At 52.6% G+C, this 12176-nt stretch overlaps 1 protein-coding gene and 1 long non-coding RNA gene across 2 annotated transcripts in view; both read right to left on the reverse strand.

The window, feature by feature from the left end:
- Positions 1-3182, reverse strand: part of LOC102497767 (uncharacterized) — a 6105-nt gene extending 2923 nt beyond the window's left edge. Inside the window, exons 1-2 of the long non-coding RNA XR_334078.2 lie at positions 3044-3182; positions 2057-2274 (exon numbers count right to left, since the gene is read on the reverse strand). This is a non-coding gene — a long non-coding RNA (uncharacterized LOC102497767). The remainder of the gene's footprint in view (positions 1-2056; positions 2275-3043) is intronic.
- KAZN (kazrin, periplakin interacting protein) overlaps positions 1-12176 on the reverse strand; it is a 535612-nt gene that overhangs the window by 186146 nt on the left and 337290 nt on the right. The gene's annotated exons all lie outside the window — the stretch shown is intronic.

A 12176-nucleotide genomic window follows, 5' to 3' on the forward strand; every position in this document is an offset into this window, starting at 1 on the left:
AGAGTGTCTGGGAGGCACCCACCCTCGTGCAAACACACTCCACCCTACGTCTCTGGTGTAAGTATCTCCGTACTGCCAACGCCAGTGCAAACCACACTTAGCAAACACCATTACCCATTGCATTCCACACAGTATGTAAGAGGGACTGTTAGCCTCCACTGTGGGCTTCCCACGATGCATGTGACTCTGGAAAGTCCTGACACACGCTTGACTGAGTGGGAGAGCAGAGGTCTAGGTGATGCTACTTCCAAAAATGTCTCCCCAGCAGGTTCTCAACCAGCACTAGGATCTTCGCTACTGATCAGTCTGGGCTTGTCGGACCTGGGCGCCTTCCCAGCGAGCCTCTTATCACCTGTAAGTGTATAGCACTTACACAAATGATGTTTACCACGCCCTACTGTGTGCCAGGCACCAGGCATGTATTCTCACATGTAATTTCCACAGACTACTGTGAATGACTAAATGCCATGACTTTTCTGACAACCCAACAGATGGGGACAGCATCTCAGGAAACTGAGGCTCAGGAGGGTTAAGGAGCTTGCTCAAGGTTCCCACAGTTGGGATGATTTGCACCCAGGAAGCCTGGCTCTAAGATGGCCCAAAGCACTTGTTACAGTCTCTGGTGTGCCCACATTCAGAGCCCTGGATCTGTGTGCTTGTCCTGCCCCAGTCAGTGGAGCTCATTCTCCTACCCGGGGCTGATGACAAACAAACCAGGAGCCAGCCTCTCTGCCCTAAATGCCACCAAGCACAGAGGCAAGCCAGTGGTGCCCTTCTGCTGAAGCCTTAGCTTCCTGGGCTGCCCACCCCCACTCTGCTGAAAGGTACGGATTCAAGTCCTCTAAGAAGGATCAATCAGCACTTTCCAGAGAGATGGGCAAGCTCCGGACCCAGGGAAATCTGATTCCCGACGAGACTGCCGACAGTGGCCAGATGCGGTCTGGAGTGCCCAAAGCGCCAGCTGCTGTCACTGACCTTGTGTGCTCAGCTCAATCCAGAGCGTGCCAGGATGCTGGCAACGGGGACCCAGAGTAAGCATTTCCGCAGGTCCACGGAGCAGGCACCTTGGGGTATGGGGTGTTCAAATCAACCCAACTAGGCCCCACACTTAGGAAGGCCACAGATATAGGAGTTCTTCACAAGCCCACCTGGGACAGGTGTGACAAAAGACAGACAGGAGGCAGAGAAGCAGAGAGGGTTGGGCTAGTTATAACCAGAAGACCGTGAAAGGAATCTCAGAGGTGGCAATGTTAGCTGGTCCTTGAAGACAGACGGAAGGGACAGGGGAGAGGGGATAAACAATAGAAGAAACACCTCCCCCTAACACACACAAGGATCTAAGGGACCTGCCCCATAGTAGGCACTCAAAAAAAACTGCATGAGAATTAACCAACAGGGTCTATATCGAAGTTTTCCTTGGAGTCCATGACACCCAGCAAAGAGCCCAATGACGTGTGCTGAACAAATCAGCTTCAGACAGTGTGTTTCTACGGGATGTCTTAGAAACACTGGGGACTACTTTCCTGTACTTGTTGGTACAGGCATGGGCTGGGCTGAGGCCCCCCAGGCCTGATGGATGCCAAGGGACACAGCAAAGGCTCTGTCCCCAAAGGAAGGGTTGGAGGCCCCAGGGGAATGGGCCCATCTGGCCTGCTCTTCTGAGTTCCCGGCAATGAGGGAGCAGGTGGCCACCACCTGGCATACTGAGAAAGGAGGAAGGTGGGAGCGTGGCTGGCCGCTGCTGTCTGCCCCCACGGACATCACCATTACAGTGTCCCATGAGTCAGGCCAGGATCGCTGAAGGCCCTGGTGAAGGGCAGACAGATCTTCTGGTGGTATACTCAGCAGCCCCTGGACAGGGAAGGGTCAACCGGCTCTCAGCAGCTGGGGGGACCAGGCCAGGGTGCAGGAGAAAGGGAAGGAGGAAGAGAGGGAGGAGAAGAGGAAACTAAGCAGAAGGAGCTTCCTAGAGCAACCTTGTGTGGAGACTGGTCTCTAACTGTGGCTGTACTATCATCACCTGGAGGCCTTGCTGAGACCTGGAGGCTGTGCCCACCTGCAGCTTCTGATTCTGAGGGTCTGGGGCTGGCAGAGAATCTGCATTTCCAACAGGTCTTCTGATGCTGCTGGTCCTGGCTACTGGGGTCCGGGGGGTGAGGGTGGGGTGCAAAGGCACCAGGAGCACAGGTGCCACTGGAGCTGGGAGGACGCACTGAAGTAAAGCTGGAAGGTGAGGAGGCCTCTGTCCTCAACCACAGGATGGATCCACATCACCTGGGGAGGAACATGGGGGGAACTAGCTAAAAATGACGACTCTTACCTGGGAAGGGGCGTAGGGGAACTTGCTAAAAATGTAGAGCCCTAAAAAATGTAGAGCTTCCCCCAGGTCTTTTTAATTGTCCAGGTCAGACAGAGTTCAGGAAAGTTCATTTTAAAACAACAACAATAGGGATCAACAGATGGCGTAATAGTTACGTTGCTGGACTCACACATGGCCAACCGCAGTTCAAGTCCCGGACCTGGTGGCTTCAAACTCACGCCGGCTACATGTGAGCCCAAAATCCCCAGCGGAGAAGGAATTGTGGCATGGTCATCCCCTCTGGGGAGTAATTTCTTGCTTTCTGTTTCTCTGTCTCTCTGGCAAGTGCACACGCCCTGTAGCAAAAAACTCTACGACCAACAATAATCTTCCAAGTAACTCTGATGTATGTGGTCCAGGAGCCACGAGGGGAGTGGGCCATGGTGGAAAACAAACATCTCAGGCTGTGCAAGCCATGATGAGCCACAGATGTGTGTTTTAGTATCATGCCCTGATGCAGAGCCAGCTCTGTATGGTTGCCGCTTGCCACGAGTGGCCTTTTACAATGAAATACAACGTAAACTTTAGGTCTCTGGTCGGTACTACCTACATTCGCAGTCCTGGTGCCACACCCCCGGCAGTACAGACACAGAACATCTCTGCCTTTGCAGGAAGTGCTGTCAGCACTGACAGACAGGAGATCACACTGACTCCACTTCCCCTTTTAGAAAAAGAGGCGCCTACCAGGTTATTCCAGGGTGCAAGAAAAAGTCTTTGCCCAGAGTAGACATTTCTACCCAGCCCTAAAGAACCGCAGTACCCATGGAGGAAGAGGCAGGGCAGGCATCTGTGTCTGCCCCAGAATCCAGAGGGACCCTCTGCCCTGGCAGAGTGAACAGGTGTTGCTAGGAAGGATGAGGGCTGACTCTCATCATAAGCACACTATGACACGAGAGGTCTGGGTGACGCCCTGAGGGCTGCTCTGCTAAAGCCCGGTAGGGCCGGAGGAAAGCCTGCTCAGATGGCAGTGACAACCTTCAGCCCAAGTCGGATGGCTGAAGCCAACGGACAGCAGGGAATTCTCGGGCACGCAAGCAGCTATAGAGCCAGAGACCTGACCCAACTTTTTATCTGAAAGTGGAGCTGAAGGTGCGGTCTGGTGGCCAGGATGAGGAAACTGAGCACTTGGATGGGACGGTGGCATCAGCCTCCATTGTGGCCCCAGGCCAAAGGGATCTTCTTGAGTCCCCTGATGGGCACACACAGTCGCCACGCCTGACGCCTCCTGTATGGGAGAACTCACGCTGCCCAGTGCAGCCCACCCTGGTGCTGGACCAATAGTCTCTCAAGCTGAAGGAATGGTTGTCCCCTGCAACTCCTAAGTGTCAGGTACACTTCTGATCAAGCAGATCTCCAGGTCAAGGGGTGGTCCCTAGCCTTGATCGTCACAACTACACTATGGAAAACGAACCTAAAAGCCCAAGTCATACCCCTTTGAAAAACAAAGTGAGATCAAAGACAAAGCGATGCAGCATGGCAGCAGAAACAGCCATGTGGTGGCTCTAGCCACAGGAGAAACAGCCCCGGGCACCTTCCCCAAACCTTCCCAGCACACAGTGAAGTCGCGTTTTCAAGGAAGAAACACTGGGGATAAAGCACCTAGAACGGGAACACTCGGATGTGGCTGGAGGGAGGGCTTTCCAAGTGCAGGGCCCTGAGAAACACACGGGATCTCACTTAGAGGAGGTCCCTGCGACAGGCAAATGCACAGACAGGACGTAGAACCGAGATGGCCAGGGGCTGGGACAGGGTGTCAGGCAGTTAATGTCTGATGGGCGGTTTGTTGGAGATGATGAAAAGGTTCTGGAAGTGAAGAGTAATGATGGTCACACACCACTGCGAATGCACTTAGTAATGCTGAATTATACATCTAAAAATGGTAAAATGGCAAAAATGGGACATTTTACATTTGCCACACACACACACACACACAAATGCAACAAAACAAATGCAATAAAAAGTTCAGGGTCTTGATTGTAAGCCTGGACCTGCTGAATTGGTCTCTGGAGGTGGGACCTGACCCGATCGTGGGGCTTGGCACGCTGAGGAGGGCCACAGTCAGTCTCCCACCACAACGCCCAGCCCCTTCACTTCCTACCCTCAGGACATACAGCAAAATGCTCCCCACGGCTCTCCCCTGCACGCTGGCACAGGTGGGGAATGCTAAGAGGAAGCACAGTCAAGCCGCTGAACTGGACGCACCTGCCAAGCGCAGAGGATTGGTGCAACGTAAGGGACTGGGACGGGCCGAGGGCCAATCTGGGCAACCTGGAAGGACAGGCTCTGTTGGTGACTTTGGGGACCAAGTCTTAGGAGTCTGGTGTCCCCTGTCTCTCTAACACCCGACTCTAAGCCCACCTCCCTGGCAGGGCTCAAGGCATAAGAAATGCTGGCTGAATGAAAGGCACAGGAATGCAGGGGGCGGCCTGGGCCCCGAGCAAAGGCCACCAAAGCCTCGCTCTGCCTGCTCACTCCTGCAGGGCAGTCTTGAGTTTGGTAGACCAAGAATGCGCGTGTCCCTTTCTACTGGATTCTGAGAACACACGTGCCTGAGTTTGGGGTGAGGGTGAAAGGACAGAAAAGGAAGAAGAGAGACTGAACTTGGAGGTCCCGTCATCCCACTGTCCACTTCAGGCACGCGTGGGAGTACAATGGGCCTGCTAATCCCACGCCAGGATGGGGTCAACCAGACGAGGCGGCCTCCCAGTGGCTAACTCTAAAGTCAGCCCAAGTCCCGGAAGGCAAAGGACAGGGGTTCTCAAAGCCTGGCCTTGGAATCGCTGTATCCAACTCACTTAGAGCCCTGATAAAAATACAGGTTCCTGGCTGGTGGAGCCTGAGAATCCACATATCAGCAAGTACTCTGGGCACTGCAATTCCCAAAGTCTGAGACTCCCTGGGATGTGGCAGAGGGGGTTAGGGACGAGGGGAAAGGGCGGAAACTCTGATGCTGCCAAGTTAGTTGGTCATGTGCACTTTTAAGTTTTCGCATCTGACCTTGGAAACCACTCCATATGACACGGTGGAGAACGATCTCTTCTCTGCCTCAAGCCTCAGGTTCCTCATCTTGTAAAGAAAGTGTGTGTACCTCACCCCTGCCAAGGGTTCTCTCCTGGGGTTTCCAGTCGACCAGGGTGGGACCTCCCATCACGTGTCAGGCTGCCTTTCTGGATCCCCACTGGAGCAGAGGGACCGGGAGTCTCCTGGAGATGAGACCAGGGAACAGCTCCGTGCCCCAGAGGCCTTGCCTGCCAGCTACTCTGGCTGATGCGGAGCCAGAGCCAGCGTGCCACAGATGCCGGGAGAAAGTCCCATGACTCTCAGCATCTCAGCATCTGCTCTGTGCCCTGAGGCCCTCTGGGAATCATCAGCTGAGGAGGAAACCACAGAGAGGGGTGGTCCTGGAGGAGGCCACACAGCAACCAGGCACTGTCACTTGCTAAATCTGTGCAACCTCTTAAGCAGTCTCACCTGCATGATGGGGAGAAGGCCAGCTGTCTTATAGGCCTGGAAGGTGGGGAGACATCAACAGGAATGAATGCAACAACGTGCCTGGCTCCGGACTGGCCTCGGTACGTGACGCTTCGCTATTAACTGAATTAAAATACATTCACTTCCCTGCCTGGGCACACCGGAGTTCAAGTTAGCGCACTGGTGAGGCTAGGCTGGGCTGGAGGGCATAAAGCATACAGGAAATAGCAGCTGTTGTTGTTTTTACTTCTCTCCAAGCCCCCAGGGAGAGCTTTCTGAAGCTTCTGTACAATTAAAAGCTACTGAATGCAGACAATGCCTGTGATAAAGTTACAGCCCAAACTAGTCGGGAGCCTGACTGAGCCAGCCTCCAAATCCGGAGGCAACAAAAGACCAGGCCGTGGGCACCTGCAGATCAGCACCAGGTGCCAGGTGGTGGGTGTTCCCCGAAGTCCGGCAAACAGCCGAGGAGTGCCTCCACACCGCACCCGCCAGCTACCCCTCTGCTTAGCTTGTGTTCACCAGCTCAGGGCCAGGTCATCAGGGGGGACTCACCTACCTGTCACACTCTTCTGGCTTTGAGTTTCTTCAAAAGGTGGGGCTCAGGCACCTGAGGTGCTCATGCCATGGGGAGTGGGCTCTGAGGAGCTGCCACCATTGGTGTCCTCTGCCTGGCCTCTGAAGCACCTGAGGAGCTCATGCCATGGGGAGTGGGCTCTGAGGAACTGCCACCATTGGTGTCCTCTGCCTGGCCTCTCTTGAAGGCATCCAAACAGCAGACCAGAGAGAGCCTGAAGTCCCCACCCTCACAGAGGCTGCGGCAAGGGGTACGGAGGGCGTCGGCCTTGTGAATGGGGGGCAAGCCTGATGGTTCCCCTTCCTGACAGGCATTCATCTGGCACAGGTAGTGTAAGACGCACTCAGGGAGAGTAAGTCCATGAGAGTAATTGCACACGCACGCGCGCGTACACACACACACACACACACATAAGCACAGCTTGCCTCTCTGGAGTGTTGATGGCCCTTAGGGACTCACAGCAAACACAGGATCCCCACAGCGACTGCTTTGGCCAACTGAAATGATATGTTCGTGTGCTCATCTGCTAGGGCTACGATCTATGTGCAAATACACCCGATTTTCCTGTTGGTCAGTGTTATGGATGAGGGAGGCCAACTCCAGGGCCATGAGTCACGTGAGCCAAGTGCTCTGTAGTTCTTGAGATGATTAAAGGAACAGAAAACTTCTTCTGGAACAGCTAGAGGTCCTGGTGCATCACTGGGGTTAATTCAATTAGGATATTACAAAGAACATAAAGAGTGCTTAGTGACCATTATAGACACTTCTGGATGAGTCAAAAGGCCAGAAAAGCAGCTAGCAGCCCTTTAGTCACCTGTTTGAGCAAATTCCAGCATTTCCAACTGCAAAATTAAAAAAAAAAAAAGTGTGTGTGTGCCACACACACACATGTGGTTTTATACATGAAAACTCATTTGAATTCTTTTTTTTCTTTTTTTTGGAGAGGTTTTTGCTGTAGGACACATGCGCTCACCATAAAGACAGAGACAAAGAGAAAGAAAGAGAGAAATCCCGCCCCCCCCCAGGGGTGATGGCCATGCTGCAATCCCTTCTTCTCCATTCTCCTCTCAGGATCTTGGGCATGCACGCATACACGCCCGGCGTGAGTTTAAGCCACCAGGTCCGGGACACGAACTGCAGTCGACTACATGGGAGTCCAGCAACATAGCCATTATGCCAACTGCTGGTCCCAAAACTCATTTAAATTCTTTGGAAAGATGAGAATACATGGAGGTTCCCCTATGACATAGGTAGCATAGTGCTCTGGGGTTATAAATGATGCTAACCATACAGATTTCTGCCTAATTTCCAACAACTCTGGGAAGGGGTGACATGATCCCCATTTTAGAGATTAATAAACTGAGGCCCTTTGCTTGGGACACACAGCTAGTAAGAAGCATAGCTAGTGATTGAAACGAGAGCACATTTGGTCCCAAAGCCAGAGCAGTGCTCCGCGCCCACTGTGCAGTGTGCCACCTGCCCTGGCAGAAGCACAGAGTTTTGATCCATCTCACCAAACCCGAACACAGGGTGCAGGCTGCCAGGCCACACTGAGACCTCCCTAGGGAAACCAACCCGAGCAGTGGCTTTCCCTCCTAATTACGGCAGAGCCAAGCCTCCTTCCTGCCCTGCTAGCCCAAAGGTGCCTGCACTCACACCACCAGTGGGCCCTGGTGGGGGGCTTCCTAAAAGCATCCCTGATTCTAAGGAGGGGAGATTTTTATCCCATCTCCATCCCAGCAGAAGTCCTCTTCAAAAGGATAACAGAAAGCTGACCTCCTAAAAGTACAAAGATAAGCAAATGCTTGAGTTGCTTAAAATAAGAATGTCAAGGGGCAGACAAATCCTTTTTGTTTGTTTGTTTAAGAATAAATATTTGGGGAGGCCAGCAGGTGGTGTGGCGCTGGACACTCCCACAAGGCTGACCACAGTTCAAGTCCAGACCTAGTGGCTTGCTTTCTCACTTTCCCTCTTTCTCTCTGTGTCTCTCTGGTCAAATTAAAAATAAATAAATAAAATTAAAATTAAAAACATAAAAGAATAAAATTTGGGGGCCAACCAGCGGTGCAGTTGTTAAGGTGGCTGGATCCCACATGGCTGACTTTGTGATCGGAGCCCCAGACCTGGCAGCTTGACAAACACGCTGTGTGCACACACGTGTCCAAAATTCCAAGATGAGAATGAAAGTGAGGGGACTGTGACAGTACCATCCTGGTGGCAGGGGGCTGGGAAGGGCTTCTCTCTTTCTTTCTCTCTTTCTTTCTCTCTTTCTTTCTCTCTGTCTCCAGTGAGTTCATGCTCCCTATGTGTGTGTGTGTGTGTATAAAAATTTAAAATAAAAAAACAGACCTGAAATTGAATGTGGAGCCAACTTTCTTAAAGTCAATAGGAGGTCTTTTTTTCTTTCTTTCTTTTTTTGAGGTTTTTGCCATAGGGTGCATGCACTCGCTAGAAAGACAGAGAGAGACAGAAAACGAGAAATCACCCCCCAGAGGGGATGGCCACGCCACAATCCCTCCTCCTCTATTCTCTTGGGATCTTGGGCGCGCATGCACACACGCCCAGCCTGAGTTTAAGCCACCAGGTCTGGGACTCGAACCGCGGTCGAGTCCAGCAATGGGAGTCCAGCAACATAGCCATTACCCTAACTGCTGGTCCTAATAGGAGGTCTTTCCACAATACTCTGAGGTCTACACTCTGGGATAAATTCCTGGTTGTGATACCTACTAGCTATAGCTGTGACCTTGGGCAAGTTTCTCAATTTTTCTAGGTACCAATTTCTTCATCTGTGGCTAGGATCATCAACTTCGCCTCCTCCCTGGGAGACTAAGAACAGTTAGCACTGCGCCTACCAGGCGGGGACAGGGTAAGGAGCCAATGCAAAGACACACAGGCACCCTGTCCCCTCCTCTGGGGGCCTTATGTAGGGAGGGGCAAAGAGTGATAAGAAAACTAGTGGTAATAAAAAGACACACAGTGTGAAGAGGCACAATAGAGTCCCTCTGGCTTTCTGGGGGTAAGGGCTAACCCAGGATAGATGCTTCAGATACAGACAGACAAAGCACCTATCTAGTCGACAAAGATACTAATTTCCCAGCACCTTTTAACAATGACTCGGCTCCTCTAGTTCCTCAGCAACACCCTCTTGCCTTAGGGACTCAGCACCCACGCGCCTTGCTTCACTCTGGGGGCGTGCTCTCTCTCTCCCTGACCGCGTTCCTAAATCCTAAACAGCACTGGCTCCCTTCATTCTAACCCTCCTGGCTCCAGGCTTCTGCACAGCACTTCCCCTCCCCGGACGTATCCTGTGCACATTTGCCTACTGGAACTCTCCTCCCACATCTATAAACTCCATGGAAACAGGGCTGCAGTTGTCTTGTTTGCTGCTGTTATCTCTGGCTGGCTTGGAGTAGATGCCCAAGAAACGTGACTGGATGAATGGACAGGACAGTACTCCATTCACGTTCCCAGTTTAAGTACCCTCTATGCGCACTTGCTTCACTCTGGGGGAGTGGGGAGGACTCTGGAAGGATCGCTCCTCACACGGGGTTATTCCCACAGTGCCAACAGGGAGTTGTGGGGGATCTCAAGGTCAAACAGAAATGGGGCAGGGGTGGGTATAGACCATGCAAGTTCACAATGTCTGCACCTCCTCTGGCCCCCGCTCCACCCACCCTGGAGGCCAGAGCTGTCACCACCTCAGGGCCCATAACCCTCAATGCCCAGCCCTCATGGCAGCTCTCAGAAACTCCATTCAGCCTTTAAGAACCAGAGAGCAGAAGAGGGTGGAGGACAGTGAGGTGGAGAGGACGCAACGCTTTCTATTGAGAGTTTGGCTGCTGGTTTGATCCTAATTCACAAAAGTGATGCCACCTGTACATCTGGAAAGGCAATCTCCAATATTCTCTCCCCTAAAAGGACACCCTGGGAGGGCTGCAGGAATAACCACCACCCCCAGACCTAAGAGATGGGCGTTTCTCAGCTACACCATGTCATTAGGATATTGTTATGATGAACACACTTGGAGTGTACACAGCTACAAAGTAAACAGCCATATCTCCACCCAGTCATCTTCTATACAGGTTTACATAATAACAGCTTCCATTGACAACACGCAGCCTAGATCACTCAAGGCTTTCACAAGGAAAATAATCTTGGACACAGTTCATGAGGATGAAGATAGAGCAGATAATAAATATCACAGCCCAATGGGAAACGGAGTGAGTGGGGCAGAAGGAGGTGATGCAGCAAGTGTGGACCGTCAGAAAGAGCTGAAGACATTCATTAAACACTGACCCTGAAGGAGGCAAGGTGCTTCAGACACCATCTTTTAAAGGATAACATCTTTAGTTGGTACCATTATATTTTCACTATACAGATGGGCAAACTGGGCCTCAAGAAGTTAAAGCAACTGGCCCGAACTCTCTCCTCGGCAAACTCTGTGTATCTGTGTTGTTTTACATCAGCCTTTCTTGGTCTCTACCTGCTTTATGCAGTGGGGAGAAGGTGGGACAAAGTCACACTTCCACATCTGAGAGAGGAGAACTTTGTCCCCAACAACCAGAGGTGGCAGCATTCCATATTCTAGGGGGACCAATACATGCATTAGGGGGTCTTGCTGCTGGCTTTTTCTCATAGGAAATAAATAATTAGGAACTGAGCCCATGTGTTCCCCAGCTGGGGAGCTCGCCGCCTGGCAGAGGTATTCTGGTGCCGGCCGCTTTGGCTTTCTACAGACAAAATTAGAATTCCACCACCTCCTCGGTCTAGGACTGTGGGAAATTGGGCAGATCACTAACCTCTGAGCTTTTCTGTCTTCATTTACATGGAGAGAACACTGGCCCCAATACTAGGGTTGTGACAGATTGTAGGGAGACATAGCATGCAAGTTACTGGAACACGAAGGATATTCATAAATAATGACTAGTCATAGGTCCCCTCCCATTTTTTTTTTCTGTTAAAAGTATTCAGAACTTCAAGCTGACAAAGACAGATCCTGCTTACAAAGGTCTTCCATCTAAATTTCTTCCTACTCTAGAGTCAAGAGGATCCAGGGATTCTTCCCCGCCCCCCGCCATGACCTAACTTGTGTGTGGGGAGGGAGGCTGCCGGCGGGGAGACATTTAAGAACGGGCTGGGATGGAACCGGAGCACCCACTGCGAGCATTTTAACACTAAAACGCCCTTCCCGGTTTGAGGCGAGTAAGTCTACCATACGCAATTAGATCACTGCATTTGTGTCTCCACGCTGCAATTTCTCTTTCTGCAGTACTCAGAGTTCAAGTGCAGGAGAAACGCTCCCAGCAAAGGCGAATCATCAATTCCCCCTCGGGGGTGAAGGGGCGCTCTTTTCCACACTTTAAGGGGTTGCCAGATGGGTGCCAGGTGCGGTCACAGGGGGCCGCCCCAACTTCGCGCCGGACTAGCCCGTTTCCCACGCTTCCCAGAACAGGCGCGGGGTGCAGCCTGGAGCTAGGTCTCCAGACGCCGCGGGATCGTCCGACTCCGGCAGGCATTGGCCTCCCCCTGCAGTCATCTCGGGTGGATCGGGCCGTGAGCCAAAGGGTTCGAGACATCCACCCCATGCTGCAGAACTAACTCAGCGTCCCGCGCGTCTCCCCGCGGTACCCGGCCCGGCGCTCCCGGCTCCAGGCGCGGCGAGAACTTTGCCACCGGCGGCTTCCCGATTCCGACCCGGAGCGCCCCCGCGCGCCCGGCCCCGGAGCTCTCAGGCCTGTGGCCGTGCTGTCCTCCCCGCCCTGCGCGCAC

Source organism: Tupaia chinensis, unplaced genomic scaffold (assembly GCF_000334495.1).
Source record: "Tupaia chinensis unplaced genomic scaffold, TupChi_1.0 Scaffold000146_1, whole genome shotgun sequence".
Taxonomy (NCBI): domain Eukaryota; kingdom Metazoa; phylum Chordata; class Mammalia; order Scandentia; family Tupaiidae; genus Tupaia; species Tupaia belangeri.